This window comes from Rattus norvegicus, chromosome 19 (assembly GCF_036323735.1).
Source record: "Rattus norvegicus strain BN/NHsdMcwi chromosome 19, GRCr8, whole genome shotgun sequence".
In the NCBI taxonomy this organism is placed as follows: Eukaryota; Metazoa; Chordata; class Mammalia; order Rodentia; family Muridae; genus Rattus; species Rattus norvegicus.
Window position 1 is genome coordinate 44,967,003 of NC_086037.1, and position 17,197 is coordinate 44,984,199.

General features: G+C 40.5%; 1 long non-coding RNA gene across 4 annotated transcripts in view; it reads left to right on the top strand.

Annotated features, from left to right (window-relative positions):
• Positions 1-13,136, top strand: part of LOC102549584 (uncharacterized) — a 24,770-nt gene extending 11,634 nt beyond the window's left edge. The window contains exons 3-5 of one of the 4 annotated variants that reach the window (XR_005496807.2): positions 1,989-2,058; positions 12,285-12,494; positions 12,787-13,136. This is a non-coding gene — a long non-coding RNA (uncharacterized LOC102549584). Of the gene's footprint in view, positions 1-1,988; positions 2,059-4,089; positions 4,520-12,284 lie in introns of those variants that run through there. The other 3 variants (XR_005496809.2, XR_361797.5, XR_005496810.2) reach the window with 3 other exon arrangements.
• The last annotated feature ends 4,061 nt before the right edge of the window (positions 13,137-17,197 follow it).

Below are 17,197 nucleotides of genomic sequence, written 5' to 3' on the forward strand. Positions count from 1 at the left end.
TCCCCCAAACTCTTACATACCTACAACATCACCAACATGTTAACAATGTGGCTAAGTTCTGTCCAGCTCAAGACATCGTCTAGTACCACAGCTATAGTGACTTCTGGAAGCCTTGGTGGCTGACCTTGGGAAAACTCTTCCCTAGACAGTTGTTTTGAGCTGGAAAACAATTCAATTGACATTCTTAACTGGGTCTCTTTGTTTTTAGGTGAATTTTTGTTTCACAAGAGCTTTTGAAGATCGGGCTTGCCCTCGGGGTACTTTTCTTGTCTAGTGAAGAGCAGATTTTCTCTTTAGCGGATCCAATGTCTCCAAGAATATCCCCCCTTTCTGCATTGTCTTGCCTTCATATTACACTTATGATCCTTTCTTAACCAAACTACCCATTTTTATATCTCTCCACTTCTCTCAATGTAGAGCTGACTAAATGCAGTGAGAGGCAACCGTGCCACTGCCTGAATGCTATGTTCTCTTGAAATTTCATTTGCCAAAGAACTTAGTCATTACTTTTTAATTTAGCCTTAGCTTTCCAGGACATGAGCAGAAGGCAGCCAGTTTCTTTGGCTGGAATAGATTCTGGCCCAGTATTCAATAGAATCATTGCTTCTTTCTGAAACCTCATAAGCTAAATGTTTACATTTCTATGTGCATTCCGGTTCCCCAAACTCTCAAGAGACTGGCCCTTTAAGTTTGTGCCAGGTTGCCAAACTATTCTCTATGCTTCTCTGCCTCTGTTCCATTACTAGTTCTTCCTTCGCCTACATCTTCAGCTTCTCTACTTCTTTTCTTTTAGACATATCTACTCAAATTTCTTCTACTTTAATGAAGTTTGTCTAGAGTTCCTAAATGGGGTGTCTCCATAAAATCTCTTCTCTCAAAACTCAGGGAACCCCACAGAAGAGGAGGCAGAAAGATCATAAGAGCCAGAGGAGATGGAGGACACTAAAAAACAAGGCCCGCTAAACCAGCATGAGCACTGAATGCTCATATGAACTCAAACAGAGATGGAATCAGCACGCACAGGGTCTGCATGGGTCTGCAAGGGTCCTCTGTGTTTAACGTTTAAGGGCTTCTGGTTTAACGTTTTTATGAGATTCCTGATTATGTGAATGAATATGGGTCTGTGGTTCTTGTTCCTTCTGTTGGGTTCTTTTCTTTCTGTTGGTCCTGTCCAACTCCAATGTGGTAGTTTTTGTTTTATCTTATTATATTTTACTATTATCCCCTAGAAGCCTGTTAGCTTTCTAAAAAGAAACAGAATGCAAATCCAATTGGGAAAGGAAGGGAAGAGGAACTAGGAGAAGTAGAAGAAGGAGAAACCATAAATAGGATATATTATATGAAAAAAGTCTATTTTAAGTAAAAGGAAAAATGTAAAGAATTAAGAATAAATTGTAAGAGTGAGTTGGTATCCAGGGTACCTCCCTCTTCTCAGAGAAGAAGAGGAGTGGGAGGTGCAATGTGAGGATGAGTGGGAGGAGAAGCAGCTTCAGTCATGATGTAAAGTGAATAAATAAATTAATTAATGGAAAAAAGAATAAATTGGTGACATTTTTGTAATAATGCAAATCTGCCTTTATGACCTTGTTCTGTTTCTCCTTATCATAGCTGATTCCTTCGAATGCCTCTTCATCTCTAAGTTATATAGAGATCAAATACAAAGGAGAAAAAAAGTATTTTGTCTTTTTTATGTTTATTTACTATGGTTAAACTTGGTAACTCTGCCATTTTCTCTTTCCACCAAGGAAAATTATTCAAATTTATCCACATACCTTATTCCCTTTCTGTCAGCTTCCTGTCAACATTTCGTGCTGACACATTCAAACTCCACATACCACCCACTAGAATATTCTAGCAAAGCTCTCCCATGTTCCCATAGCTTCGAAAGCCACCACATTCGTCAACTTTCATCTGATTTGATCCCATTCATACAGCTGGAAAATGCTATCAAGTCCGTTCCTGAAATGTTTCTTTCTCATGAACTCTAGGGCATAGCTTCTACTACTCTCTGACCGTTCCTTCTCAGCCTCGTGGAGTTGCCCTCATTCTCCATCTCAGGTAAGCATGACTCTGTTCACTCATATCTTTTCCTCTCACTCATGTGCAGTCTGAGTAATTCTACTAACTTCTATGACTGCATACCACTCATTTAGATGAAAACTTACTAAGTGTCATGATGAATGCCTACTAAATGTTATGGCATCCTCCCTTCTCTAGGGCTTGAAGGACACACAGCTATTTGCTTATTGGATGCCACTACTAACGCCTCAGATTTAATGTTCCAAATTGATGATTAACTTATTTCACTACTAAAAGTTGGTAAATATAAGTTGGGAGTGATGGTACATGCCTGAAATGTTGGCATGCAGGAGGCTGAGGCAGAAGGACAGTGTGTTCAAAACCAACCTGGAGTACAGAGTAAGTTTGACCCTTGTCTTGGTTATATAGTGAGAAACTGCTATATAAAAAACGGAAGAAGCAGTAGACAAACTAAAAAGAATGGAAAGAAGGAAGGAAGGAAGAAGGAAGGAAACTGGAAAATACCAATTTTCACTAACAATTAGAGATACTCTTGAAAAGTAATTCTCCATAGCATTTTTGCCATGCACCAGATAATCTTTTAAAAGATGGTAATGTATAATAAAGCTACACAGTGCTGCACATCTTCAATCCCAGCACTGGGATGGAGGGGCAGGAGTATTTCTGTAAGTTGGAGGCCAGCCTGGTCTACATAGTGAACTGCAGGGCAGCCCGAGCAAAACAGGAACTCTGTCCCAAGGGCAGTGGTGGTACACACTTTTAATCCCTGTATTTAGGAAGCAGAGGCAGGTGGATCTCTGAGTTTGTGGCCAGCCTGGTCCACAGAGAGAAATGATGTCTCATAAATAAATAAATAAATAAATAAATAAATAAATAAATAAATGTCATACAATAATAATAATCTTCGAATATAGGTGATGATTAAGCTATATTTGTGTTCCTCTAAAATGAGACATGTGGTCTTTAAGGGCTGATTAGTCATGGAGTAGAGCCCTCATGATTAGGATTCATGTCTTAAAATAGATGCCCCCTTCCTACCATTCAAGAACACAACAAACCCCTTCCTATATACACTGGGGCACAGCAGCGCACACCTGAATACACTACCTTGGAAGACCCTCACCTGAACCCAACCATGGTGACATTCTGGTGCAAGACTATTGATCTCCAGAACTGTGGAGTACCCATTTCTGTCCTTAATAAGTCACACAAATCTACAAATGGTGTTAGAACCGCTTGCTAGGGGGTTGGGGATTTAGCTCAGTGGTAGAGCGCTTGCCTAGCAAGCACAAGGCCCTGGGTTTGGTCCCCAGCTCCGAAAAAAAAAGAAAAGAAAAGAAAGAACCACTTGCTAGGCTAAGATTTAATAGGGCTTCCCTGTGGGCCCAAGGGCAGATAAGTTTCATTGTCTTATTATAAGTAAGATTTCATCCTCCTATTTTGCAGTATCTCCTTTAAAGGTTGACAGTTCATTTTTGTTTGTTTGTTTGTTTGTTTGTCCTTTAATATGGGGTATAGGCTCTGGTAGTCCACTGCATGTTTAGTATTCCCTGGTGTCTGCCTCACATTGACCACATAACAAGAGAAGTAAGAACTCTTACCAGCATGAAGTTCATACTGTCCACTATGCCAAGAATACAACCATCTAAATCTAGTTTGGGCACACAATTTTTTTTCTAGATGTATAGAAGTATGGCCAGAGGCAGGGGTTTGAATAAGTATGGCCCCCATAAACTCATTCATGTGATTGAAATGCTTGGCCCATAGGGAGTGGCACTATTAGGAGATGTGCCTTTGCTGAAAGAAATCTGTCACTGTGGGCATGGGCTTTGAGGTCTCCTATGCTCAAGTTAAGCCTAGTGTGGCCTCACAGTCTCCTGCTGCCCACAGACCAGGATCATAAATCTCCCTTTCAGTACCATGTCTGCCTGGATGCCACTAGGCTTCCCTCTATGATGATAATGGATTAAACTTCTGAAAAATCAAAGTCAGTCCCAATTAAATGTTTTCCTTTATAAGAGTTGCTGTGGTTATGATGTCTCTTCACAGCAATAGAACCCCTAAGACACCATCCTTACTAGCAACCGTAGTAATCACTGCTGCTTAGAGACTGCTGGACCACTGATGTCTGCAGGCTGACACAGAGAAGGCAAGAAGATGCTATATAACAGCCTGGCTTGGATTTGGCAGAGGATGGAAATGATTGGGTAGATTAAAAGCCAGAGGACTACAATGGGCAAATGGCCAAGAACAGAGACCAGAAGCCCTGCACGTCTTCAGCTGCTTAAGTCACTGGGGAGGAATACCTCTCCCTTACAGAATGCAGAAATCCATCAGCAAGATTGGAACCACGGAGGTGTGACTCACACCCATGAGCTTCCTGTTGGCCACAGCAGAGACTCCCATTAGCAACCGAGGTTTCCTTCTTGTGTTGGACATATAGAACATGCAGAAGACCAATAAAAAGAACCAAAATTTATCTCTCCATCGTATTCTGCATCGTAGATAAAAAATACAGTTTGCTATCATCCAAATCAAAACCCTGGAAATCATTTACACTCCTTCCTTTGATTTCCTCTGTCCTACTCCATCAAACTGGCAACTGAGAATTCTACCTATGTAACATCTCTGGTTTAAGTCCCTGCATCAATAGTATCTATATGAGTGAACTTGTCTCAGGTTATGGTCACTTTGTCCCTGGACCCTTGCTATAGTTAACTAATGCATCTCTTTGCCTTGAGTCCACTTTCTTAAAATTATCATTTGCCTTGCTTAGCACTGTATAACTCTTTGGGGTTCAAGACGTCCCACAAGATAAAGCCCATGTTGAAATGTGTGATATAAAGCCCAATCCACTGTGCCCTGTACTTGTAGCTCTAACTTCATCTGTCACCTCAGACATGTGGGGACATCTCCAGTTCTCCAAAACTCAAAATCATTTCCCTCTCCCTGCCTTTGCTTATGCTGCTGTCTCCATCCTGGTGAATATGGCACTGGGTTTTCATATTCATCATAGATGCAACTATCTCGATAGCAATATAAGATTCTCAGCCTTCCTGGTACTGCAACCCTTTAATAGAGCTCCTAATGTGGAAACCTCCAACCATAAAATTCCCATTGCTACTTCATAACTGTAACTGTGCTACTGTTAGAAATCATAATGTAGATACTTAATATGCAGGATATTGGATATGTCACCACCATGAAAGGGTCATTTGACCCCCTCCCAAAGGGGTCACAACCCACAGGCTGAGAACCTCTGTCTGCTCCAGTCTTTTGATGCTCTTTGCCATCCCTCATTGGGGCCTTCGTGGGATTCTATGTGCAGAAGAAACACACTCATCACAGATATGTATCTAAATGTTTATCCTCTCCACACAAGATCATCTGATCACTGTGAAATAATGGTATGTCCTCTTGATACCTCACACCTTTCACGAAGTTGGTCTGAGTGATCATTCAAAGCTGTTTGTCAAATACAGTAGACAAAGACAATAAGGTGTTTCCTCACCAAGAGCCTTGTCAGCTTCACTGGACTGAGATACAATATTTTAAATTAAAATAGCAATGATTTATGAATCATAATGAAAGTATTGCATTTATCTTCCTGGTAAAACATTTAAAGAGGCCCAGACGTGTGGACAATCCTGAGACTGCAGGGCAGGAGAGACTGCCACTTCTGCCCATGTTTGCCCACATCCCTGGCCCAAGAGGAAACTGTATAGGGCCTCTGGGCACAGGAAGATAGGGGTAGTCAAGCTGCAGAAGCCCTGCAGTCCAGACTTCACCTGGATCTGAACGGACCCAATCAAACAGCTCCCTATACCGAAATCCTGTGGGAGGAAGAGCTAGAGCTTCAGAGGGGCAGACAGGCCTGGGAAACCAGAGGAGACTACACTCTGCCCACATTTCTGACTCTAGAGGAAAACACCTAGTGCCACCTGGGCCCGCTGTACACAGGGACCCAGGAGAAGTAGGGGCAGGCCCTTCTGGTTCCCACCCACAGGGACAGCTGAAAGCCAGTGGACAGGAATGACTACACGCCTGAAAGCAGAACACTCTGTTCCCATACCTGGCTGAAAGAAAACAGAAAAACAGGTCTATAGTAGTCCTGACATACAGACCTATTGGACAGTCAAGGCACTGTCAGAAATAGCAAAACAGGGGCTGGGGATTTAGCTCAGTGGTAGAGCACTTACCTAGGAAGCACAAGGCCCTGGGTTCAGTCCCCAGCTCCGAAAAAAAGAACCAAAAAAAAAAAAATAGCAAAACAAGGTAACACCAGAGACAACCTGATGGTGAGAGGCAAGCACAGGAACCCAAGCAACAGAAACCAAGACTACATGACATCATCGGAGCCCAATTCTCCCACCAAAGCAAACACTGAATATCCAAACACACCAGAAAACCAAGATCTAGATTTAAAATCACCTTTGATCATTATGATGGAGGACTTCAAGAAAGACATAAAGAACTCCCTTAGAGAAATGCAGAAAAGCACAAGTAAACAAGTAGAGGCCCTTAGAGAGGAAACACAAAAATCCCTGAAAGAATTACAGGAAAACACAATCAAACAGTTGAAGGAATTAAAAATGGAAATAGAAGCAATAAAAAAGCACAAAGGGAGACAACCCCAGATATGGAAAACCAAAGGAAGAGACAAGGAGCCGTAGATACAAGCATAATCAACAGAACACAAGAGATAGAAGAGAGAATCTCAAGAGCAGAAGATTCCATAGAAATCATTGACACAACTGTCAAAGATAATGTAAAACGGAAAAAGCTACTGGCCCAAAACATACAGGAAATCCAGGACTGAATGAGAAGATCAAACCTAAGGATAATAGGTACAGAAGGAGCGAAGACTCCCAGCTCAAAGGACCAGTAAATATCTTCAACAAAATCATAGAAGAAAACTTCCATAACCTAAAGAAAGAGATGTCCATAAACATACAAGAAACCTACAGAACTTCAAATAAATTGGACCAGAAAAGAAACTCCTCCTGTCACATAATAGTCAAAACACCAAACCCACAAAACAAAGAAAGAATATTAAAAGCAGTAAGGGAAAAAGGTCAAGTAACATATAAAGGCAGACCTATCAGAATTACACTAGACTTCTCACCAGAGACTATGAAAGCCAGAAGATCCTGGACAGATGCCATACAGACCCTAAGAGAACAAAAATGCCAGCCCAGGTTACTGTATCCAGCAAAACTCTCAATTAACATAGATGGAGAAACCAAGATATTCCATGACAAAACCAACTTCACGCAATATCTTTCTACAAAACCAGCCCTACAAAGGATAATAAATGGTAAAGCCCAACACAAGAAGGAAAGCTACACTCTAGAAAAAGCAAGAAACTAATCGTTTTTGCAACAAAACAAAGAGAAGACAGCACACAAACATAATCTCACCTCCAAATATAAAGGTAACTGGAAACAACAATCACTATTCCTTAATATCTATCAACATCAATGGACTCAACTCCACAATAAAAAGACATAGATTAACAAACTGGATATGCAATGAGGACCCAGCATTTTGCTGCCTTCAGGAAACACACCTCAGAGACAAAGACAGACACTACCTCAGAGTAAAAGTTTGGAAAACAACTTTCCAAACAAATGTTCTGAAGAAGCAAGCTGGAGTAGCCATTCTAATATCAAATAAAATCGATTTTCAACTAAAAGTCATCAAAAAAGATAAGGAAAGACACTTCATATTCATCAACGGAAAAATCCACCACGATGAATTCTCGATCCTAAATATCTATGCTCCAAATACAAGGGCACCTACATACATAAAGGAAACCTTACTAAAGCTCAGAGAACACATTGCACCTCACACAATAATAGTAGGGGATTTCAACACCCCACTCTCATCAATGGATAGATCATGGAAACAGAAATTAAACAGAGACATAGACAGAACAAAAGTTATAATCCAAGTGGACTTAACAGATATTTATAGAACATTCTATCCTAAAACAAAAGGATATACCTTCTTCTCACCACCTCATGGTACTTTCTCCAAAATTGACCATATAATTGGTCATAAAACAGGCCTCAACAGATACAGAAAGATAGAAATAATCCCATGCGTGCTATCAGACCACCACGGGCTAAAGCTGGTCTTCAATAACAATAAGGGAAGAACGCCCACATATACATGGAAGTTGAACAATGCTCTACTCAATGATAACCTGGTCAAGGAAGAAATAAAGAAAGAAATTAAAGACCTCTTAGAATTTAATAAAAATGAAGGTACAACATACCCAAACTTATGGGACACAATGAAAGCTGTGCTAAGAGGAAAACTCACAGCTCTGAGTGCCTGCAGAAAGAAACAGGAGAGAGCATATATCAGCAGCTTGACAGTACACCTAAAAGCTCTAGAACAAAAAGACGCAAATACACCCAGGAGGAGTAGAAGGCAGGAAATAATCAAACTCAGAGCTGAAATCAACCAAGTAGAAACAAAAAGGACTATACAAAGAATCAACAAGACCAAAAGCTGGTTCTTTGAGAAAATCAACAAGATAGATGAACCCTTAGCCAGACTAACCAGAGGACACAGAGATTGTGTCCAAATTAACAAAATCAGAAATGAAAAGGTAGACATAACAACAGAATCAGAGGAAATTCAAAAAATCATCAGATCCTACTACAAAAGCTTATATTCAACAAAACTTGAAAATCTGGAGAAAATGAACAATTTCCTAAACAGATACCAGCTACCGAAGTTAAATCAGGACCAGATAAACCATCTAAACAACCCCATAACTCCTAAAGAAATAGAAGTAGTTATTAAAAGTCTCCCAACCAAAACGAGCCCAGGACCCAATGGGATCAGTGCAGAATTCTATCAGACCTTCATAGAAGACCTCATACCAATACTATCCAAACTATTCCACAAAATTGAAACAGATGGAGCTCTACCGAATTCCTTCTATGAAGCCACAATTACTCTTATACCTAAACCACACAAAGAGCCAAGAAAGAAAGAAAACTTCAGACCAATTTCCCTTATGAATATCGACACAAAAATACTCAATAAAATTCTGGCAAACCGAATCCAAGAGCACATCAAAACAATCATCCATCATGATCAAGTAGGCTTCATCCCAGGCATGCAGGGATGGTTTAATATACAGAAAACCATCAATGTAATCCACTATGTAAACAAACTGAAATTTATAAAACACATGATCATTTCATTAGATGCTGAGAAAGCATTTGACAAAAATCCAACACCTCTTCATGATAAAAGTACTGGAAAGAACAGGAATTCAAGGCCCATACATAGTAAAAGCCATGTACAGCAAACCAGTAGCTAATATTAAATAAACTAAATGGAGAGAAACTTGAAGCAATCCCACTAAAATCAGGGACTAGACAATGCTGCCCACTCTATCCCTAGTTATTCAATATAGTTCTTGAAGTCCTAGCCAGAGCAATCAGACAACAAAAGGAGATCAAAGGGATACAGATTGGAAAGAAAGAAGTCAAAATATCACTATTTGCAGATGATATGATAGTATATTTAAGTGATCCCAAAAGTTCCACCAGAGAACTACTAAAGCTGATAAACAACTTCAGCAAAGTGGCTGGGTATAAAATTAACTCAAATAAATCAGTTGCCTTCCTCTAAACAAAAAGAGAAACAAGCTGAGAAAGAAATTAGGGAAACAACACCCTTCATAATAGACCCAAATAATATAAAGTACCTCGGTGTGACTTTAACCAAGCAAGTGAAAGATCTGTACAATAAGAACTTCAAGCCTCTGAAGAAAGAAATTGAGGAAGATCTCAGAAGATGGAAAGATCTCCCATGCTCATGGATCGGCAGGATTAATATAGCAAAAATGGCCATTTTACCAAAAGCGATCTACAGATTCAATGCAATCCCCATCAAAATTCCAATCCAATTCTTCATAGAGTTAGACAGAACAGTTTGCAAATTCATCTGGAATAACAAAAAGCCCAGGATAGCTAAAACTATCCTCAACAATAAAAGGACTTCAGGGGGAATCACTATCCCTGAACTCAAGCAGTATTACAGAGCAATACTGATAAAAACTGTATGGTATTGGTACAGAGACAGACAGATAGACCAGTGGAATAGAATTGAAGACCCAGAAATGAACCCACACACCTATAGTCCCTTGATTTTTGACAAAGGAGCCAAAACCATCCCATGGAAAAAAAGATAGCATTTTCAGCAAATGGTGCTGGTTCAACTGGAGGACAGCATGTAGAAGAATGCAGATCGATCCATTCTTATCACCCTGTACAAAGCTTAAGGTCAAGTGGATCAAGGACCTCCACATCAAACCAGATACACTCAAACTAATAGAAGAAAAAGTGGGGAAGAGTCTTGAGCACATGTGCATTGGAAAAAATTTCCTGAACAAAACACCAATGGCTTATGCTCTAAGATCAACAATCAACAAATGGGATCTCATAAAACTGCAAAGCTTCTGTAAGGCAAAGGACACTGTTGTTAGGACAAAATGACAACCAACAGATTGGGAAAAGATCTTTACCAATCCTACAACAGATAGAGGGCTTATATCCAAAATATACAAAGAACTCAAGAAGTTAGACCGCAGGGAGACAAACAACCCTATTAAAAAATGGGGCTCAGAGCTAAACAAAGAATACACAGCTGAGGAATACCAAATGCCTGAGAAACACCTAAAGAAATGTTCACCATCTTTAGTTATAAGGGAAATGCAAATCAAAATAACCCTGAGATTTCACCTCACACCAGTGAGAATGGCTAAGATCAAAAACTTAGGTGACAGCAAATGCTGGCGAGGATGTGGAGAAAGAGGAACACTCCTCCATTGTTGGTGGGATTGCAGACTGGTACAACCATTCTGGAAATCAGTCTGGAGGTTCCTCAGAAAATTGGACATTGAATACCTGAGGACCCAGCTATACCTGTCTTGGGCATATACTCAAAAGATGCCCCAACATATATCAAAGACACATGCTCCACTATGCTCATAGCAGCCTTATTTATAATAGCCAGAAGCTGGAAAGAACCCAGATGCCCTTCAACAGAGGAATGGATACAGAAAATGTGGTACATCTACACAATGGAATATTACTCAGCTATCAAAAACAATGACTTTATGAAATTCATAGGCAAATGGATGGAACTGGAAAATATCATCCTGAGTGAGCTAACCCAATCACAGAAAAAACATACATGGTATGCACTCATTGATAAGTGGCTATTAGCCCAAATGCTTGAATTACCCTAGATGCATAGAACACATGAAACTCAAGAAGGATGACCAAAATGGGAATGCTTCACTCCTTCTTTAAAAGGGGAACAAGAATACCCTTGGGAGGGAATAGGGAGGCAAAGTTTAGAACAGAGGCAGAAGGAACACCCATTCAGAGCCTGCCCCACATGTGGCCCATACATATACAGCCACCAAACTAGATAAGATGGATGAAGCAAAGAAGTGCAGGCGGACAGGAACCGGATGCAGATCTCTCCTGAGAGACACAGCCAGAATACAGCAAATACATAGGCGAATGCCATCATTAAACCCCTGAACTGAGAACAGGACCCCCGTTGAAGGAATCAGAGAAAGGACTGGAAGACCTTGAAGGGGCTTGCGACCCCATATGAACAACAATGCCAAGCAACCAGAGCTTCCAGGGACTAAGTCACTACCCAAAGACTATACTTGGACTGACCCTGGACTTTAGCTGCATACATAGCAATGAATATCCTAGTAAGAGCACCAGTGGAAGGGGAAGCCCTTGGTCCTGCCAAGACTGAACTCCCAGTGAACGTGATTGTTGGGGGGAGGGCGGTAATGGGGGTAGGATGGGGAGGGGAACACCCATATCGAAGGGGAGGGGGAGCGGTTAGGGGAATGTTGGCCCAGAAACTGGGAAGAGGAATAATAATCGAAATGTAAATAAGAAATACTTAAGTTAATAAAGATGAAAAAAATTAAAATAAAAAAAGAAGGGAGGGGGAGGGGTTAGGGGGATGTTGGTCTGGAAACCAGGAAAGAGAATAACATTTGAAATGTAAATAAGAAATACCCAATTCAATAAAGATGAAAAAAACATTTAAAGAACGTTCAAGTTGGCTTTTGTCTAAGGGAGGACCTCCTTAGGGTGATCAACCTTAGTGTTCGTGCTCTCTGCCATTAGGAAACCCTGTGAAAAGGCTTAGAGACAATGTTGAAAATTTGTATTTATTTCTAGGAATCACATGAACCTCAAGATACTGATCCTGTTAGCTAGGAGTCAGGTCATCTTCACGGAAGTAGGTATGGCTCTGGCTGAAGATACGCTCAGCACTTAAGAGCATTCGCTTTTCTTCCAAAGGAAACAAGTTCTCCCAGGATGGAAGTCGGACTGTTCACAACTACGAGACTCCAGCTCCAAGACATCTGACACCCTCCTTTGATGTTGGTGGGTACTTACATATTTATGCACACGCACACATACACACACATAGTCACAGGCACACACACATGCACACACAATTAACTTGTTAAACGTGTATGGCTGCTCCGTTCTTAGGCTGGTGTCCCTAGCCTCTCCTGAAATCCATATGCTGGAATCTAATAGCCATTATGATGGGACTGAGTGTCAATTTTTTTTGGGAAAAGAATTAAATCCCGAGGACCCCACCTTCATGAGTGGGATTGATGCCCTTTTAGAAGATGTTCAGACAAACTCTCTCATGTCCTTCTCCCATAAGAAGATGCAACACAAGGATGCTGCCTCAGAGACAGAGAGAACACCGGACAAGAAACTGTATTTTATGCTTCACCTTTCCTGGCTGGCCTCTAGACTTATAAGCAGTAAACATCCATCATCTGTGAGCTACTAATCTAAGTACTTTATCATATGTGAGTACACGAAGACCATGATTTAAGCCAACATTACAAGAAGATATGGATGGGTTTAGACTTAAAATGAATCCCAAAGCAATTCTTTATGAAGAGGGTACGAATTCGTCACAGAATACCTGTAAAGATAAACATTTTCAAAGGCAATTTCAGTTGCAAATATGTGGCATGAAAAATAAACTCAGTAGGTTAAATTATATATTTTGGGCATATTGCTTTATATGTGTGTGTGCATGTGCATGCATGCACGTGCGTGTATGCGTGTCTGTGTCTGTGTGTCTGCATGTGTGTGCTTTTCATTTGCGAGTACAGGATGTGGCACAGAAGGAAGTGAAAGTAGGGACTTGGGAGGAGTTGGAGGGAGGAAAAGGATGGAAAATAAGGTTGTTATATTTTAATTTAAAATTTATATAGAATATGGTGTGACATTTTTGTATCCGTAAATTTCAGATCAAATTCAAAGGTCAGTGATAACGAATCAGAGGCCAGAATCTGTGCAGCCATCTCCCACTGCAGTCTGCACTCTCAATTCATTTTTTTTCAGTTTTTTTTATTTCTTTAATACTTAATAATAATTCTTTGGTTTCCGGGCAAACATCCCCCTCCCCCTCCCCTTCCTTATGGGTGTTCCCCTCCCAACCCTCCCCCCATTGCCGCCCTCCCCCCAACAGTCTAGTTCACTGGGGGTTCAGTCTTAGCAGGACCCAGGGCTTCCCCTTCCACTGGTGCTCTTACTAGGATATTCGTTGCTACCTATGAGGTCAGAGTCCAGGCTCAGTCCATGTATAGTCTTTAGGTAGTGGCTTAGTCCCAGGAAGCTCTGGTTGCTTGGCATTGTTGTACATATGGGGTCTCGAGCCCCTTCAAGCTCTTCCAGTTCTTTCTCTGATTCCTTCAACGGGGGTGCTATTCTCAGTTCAGTGGTTTGCTGCTGGTATTCGCCTCTGTATTTGCTGTATTCTGGCTGTGTCTCTCAGGAGCGATCTACATCCGGTACCTGTCGGTCTGCACTTCTTTGCTTCATCCATCTTGTCTAATTGGGTGGCTCTATATGTATGGGCCACATGTGGGGCAGGCTCTGAATGGGTGTTCCTTCTGTCTCTGTTTTAATCTTTGCCTCTCTATTCCCTGCCAAGGGTATTCTTGTTCCCCTTTTAGAGAAGGAGTGAAGCATTCACATTTTGATCATCCGTCTTGAGTTTCATTTGTTCTAGGCATCTAGGGTAATTCAAGCATTTGGGCTAATAGCCACTTATCAGTGAGTGCATACCATGTATGTCTTTCTGTGATTGGGTTAGCTCACTCAGGATGATATTTTCCAGTTCCAACCATTTGCCTACGAATTTCATAAACTCGTTGTTTTTGATAGCTGAGTAATATTCCATTGTGTAGATGTACCACATTTTCTGTATCCATTCCTCTGTTGAAGGGCATCTGGGTTCTTTCCAGTTTCTGGCTATTATAAATAAGGCTGTGATGAACATAGTGGAGCACGTGTCTCTTTTATATGTTGAGGAATATTTTGGGTATATGCCCAAGAGAGGTATAGCTGGATCCTCCGGCAGTTCAATGTCCAATTTTCTGAGGAACCTCCAGACTGATTTCCAGAATGGTTTTACCAGTCTGCAATCCCACCAACAATGGAGGAGTGTTCCTCTTTCTCCACATCCTCGCCAGCATCTGCTGTCACCTGAGTTTTTTATCTTAGCCATTCTCACTGGTGTGAGGTGAAATCTCAGGGTTGTTTTGATTTGCATTTCCCTTATGACTAAAGATGTTGAACATTTCTTTAGGTGTTTCTCAGCCATTCGGCATTCCTCAGCTGTGAATTCTTTGTTTAGCTCTGAACCCCATTTTTTAATAGGGTTATTTGTCTCCCTGCGTTCTAACTTCTTGAGTTCTTTGTATATTTTGGATATAAGCCCTCTATCTGTTGTAGGGTTGGTAAAGATCTTTTCCCAATCTGTTGGTTGCCGATTTGTCCTAACCACAGTGTCCTTTGCCTTACAGAAGCTTTGCAGTTTTATGAGATCCCATTTGTCGATTCTTGATCTTAGAGCATAAGCCATTGGTGTTTTGTTCAGGAAATTTTTTCCAGTGCCCATGGGTGTTCCAGATGCTTCCCCAGTTTTTCTTCTATTAGTGTGAGTGTATCAGGTTTGATGTGGAGGTCCTTGATCCACTTGGACTTAAGCTTTGTACAGGGTGATAAGCATGGATCAATCTGCATTCTTCTACATGTTGACCTCCAGTTGAACCAGCACCATTTGCTGAAAATGCTATCTTTTTTCCATTGGATGGTTTTGGCTCCTTTGTCAAAAATCAAGGGACTATAGGTGTGTGGGTTCATTTCTGGCTCTTCAATTCTATTCCATTGGTCTATCTGTCTGTCTCTGTACCATGCAGTTTTTATCACTATTGCTCTGTAATACTGCTTGAGTTCAGGGATAGTGATTCCCCCTGAAGTCCTTTTATTGTTGAGGATAGTTTTAGCTATCCTGGGTTTTTTGTTATTCCAGATGAATTTGCAAATTGTTCTGTCTAACTCTTTGAAGAATTGGAGTGGTATTTTGATGGGGATTGCATTGAATCTGTAGATCGCTTTTGGTAAAATGGCCAGTTTTACTATATTAATCCTGCCAATCCATGAGCATGGGAGATCTTTCCATCTTCTGAGGTCTTCTTCAATTTCTTTCTTCAGTGTCTTGAAGTTCTTATTGTACAGATCTTTTACTTGCTTGGTTAAAGTCACACCGAGGTACTTTATATTATTTGGGTCTATTATGAAGGGTGTCGTTTCCCTAATTTCTTTCTCGGCTTGTTTCTCTTTTCTGTAGAGGAAGGCTACTGTTTTATTTGAGTTAATTTTATACCCAGCCACTTTGCTGAAGTTGTTTATCAGCTTTAGTAGTTCTCTGGTGGAACTTTTGGGATCACTTAAATAAACTATCATATCATCTGCAAATAGTGATATTTTGACTTCTTCTTTTCCGATCTGTATCCCCTTGACCTCCTTTTGTTGTCTGATTGCTCTGGCTAGAACTTCAAGAACTATATTGAATAAGTAGGGAGAAAGTGGGCAGCCTTGTCTAGTCCCTGATTTTAGTGGGATTGCTTCAAGTTTCTCTCCATTTAGTTTAATGTTAGCAACTGGTTTGCTTTATATGGCTTTTACTATGTTTATGTATGGGCCTTGAATTCCTATTCTTTCCAGGACTTTTATCATGAAGGGGTGTTGAATTTTGTCAAATGCTTTCTCAGCATCTAATGAAATGATCATGTGGTTTTGTTCTTTCAGTTTGTTTATATAATGGATCACGTTGATGGTTTTCCATATATTAAACCATCCCTGCATGCCTGGGATGAAGCCTACTTGATCATGGTGGATGATTGTTTTGATGTGCTCTTGGATTCGGTTTGCCAGAATTTTATTGAGTATTTTTGCGTCGATATTCATAAGGGAAATTGGTCTGAAGTTCTCTTTCTTTGTTGGGTCTTTGTGTGGTTTAGGTATAAGAGTGATAGTGGCTTCATAGAAGGAATTCGGGAGTGATCCATCTGTTTCAATTTTGTGGAATAGTTTGGATAATATTGGTATGAGGTCTTCTATGAAGGTTTGATAGAATTCTGCACTAAACCCATCTGGACCTGGGCTCTTTTTGGTTGGGAGACCTTTAATGACTGCTTCTATTTCCTTAGGAGTTATGGGGTTGTTTAACTGGTTTATCTGTTCCTGATTTAACTTCGGTACCTGATATTTGTCTAGGAAAATGTCCATTTCCTGTAGATTTTCAAGTTTTGTTGAATATAGGCTTTTATAGTAAGATCTGATGATTTTTTGAATTTCCTCTGAATCTGTAGTTATGTCTCCCTTTTCATTTCTGATTTTGTTAATTTGGACACACTCTCTGGGTCCTCTCATTAGTCGGGCTAAGGGTTTATCTATCTTGTTGATTTTCTCAAAGAACCAACTTTTGGTTCTGTTGATTCTTTCTATGGTCCTTTTTGTTTCTACTTGGTTGATTTCAGCTCTGAGTTTGATTATTTCCTGCCTTCTACTCCTCCTGGGTGTATTTGCTTCTTTTTGCTCTAGAGCTTTTAGGTGTGCTGTCAAGCTGCTGACATATGCTCTTTCCTGTTTCTTTCTGCAGGCACACAGCACTATGAGTTTTCCTCTTAGCACAGCTTTCATTGTGTCCCATAAGTTTGGGTATGTTGTACCTTCATTTTCATTAAATTCTAAAAAGTTTTTAATTTCTT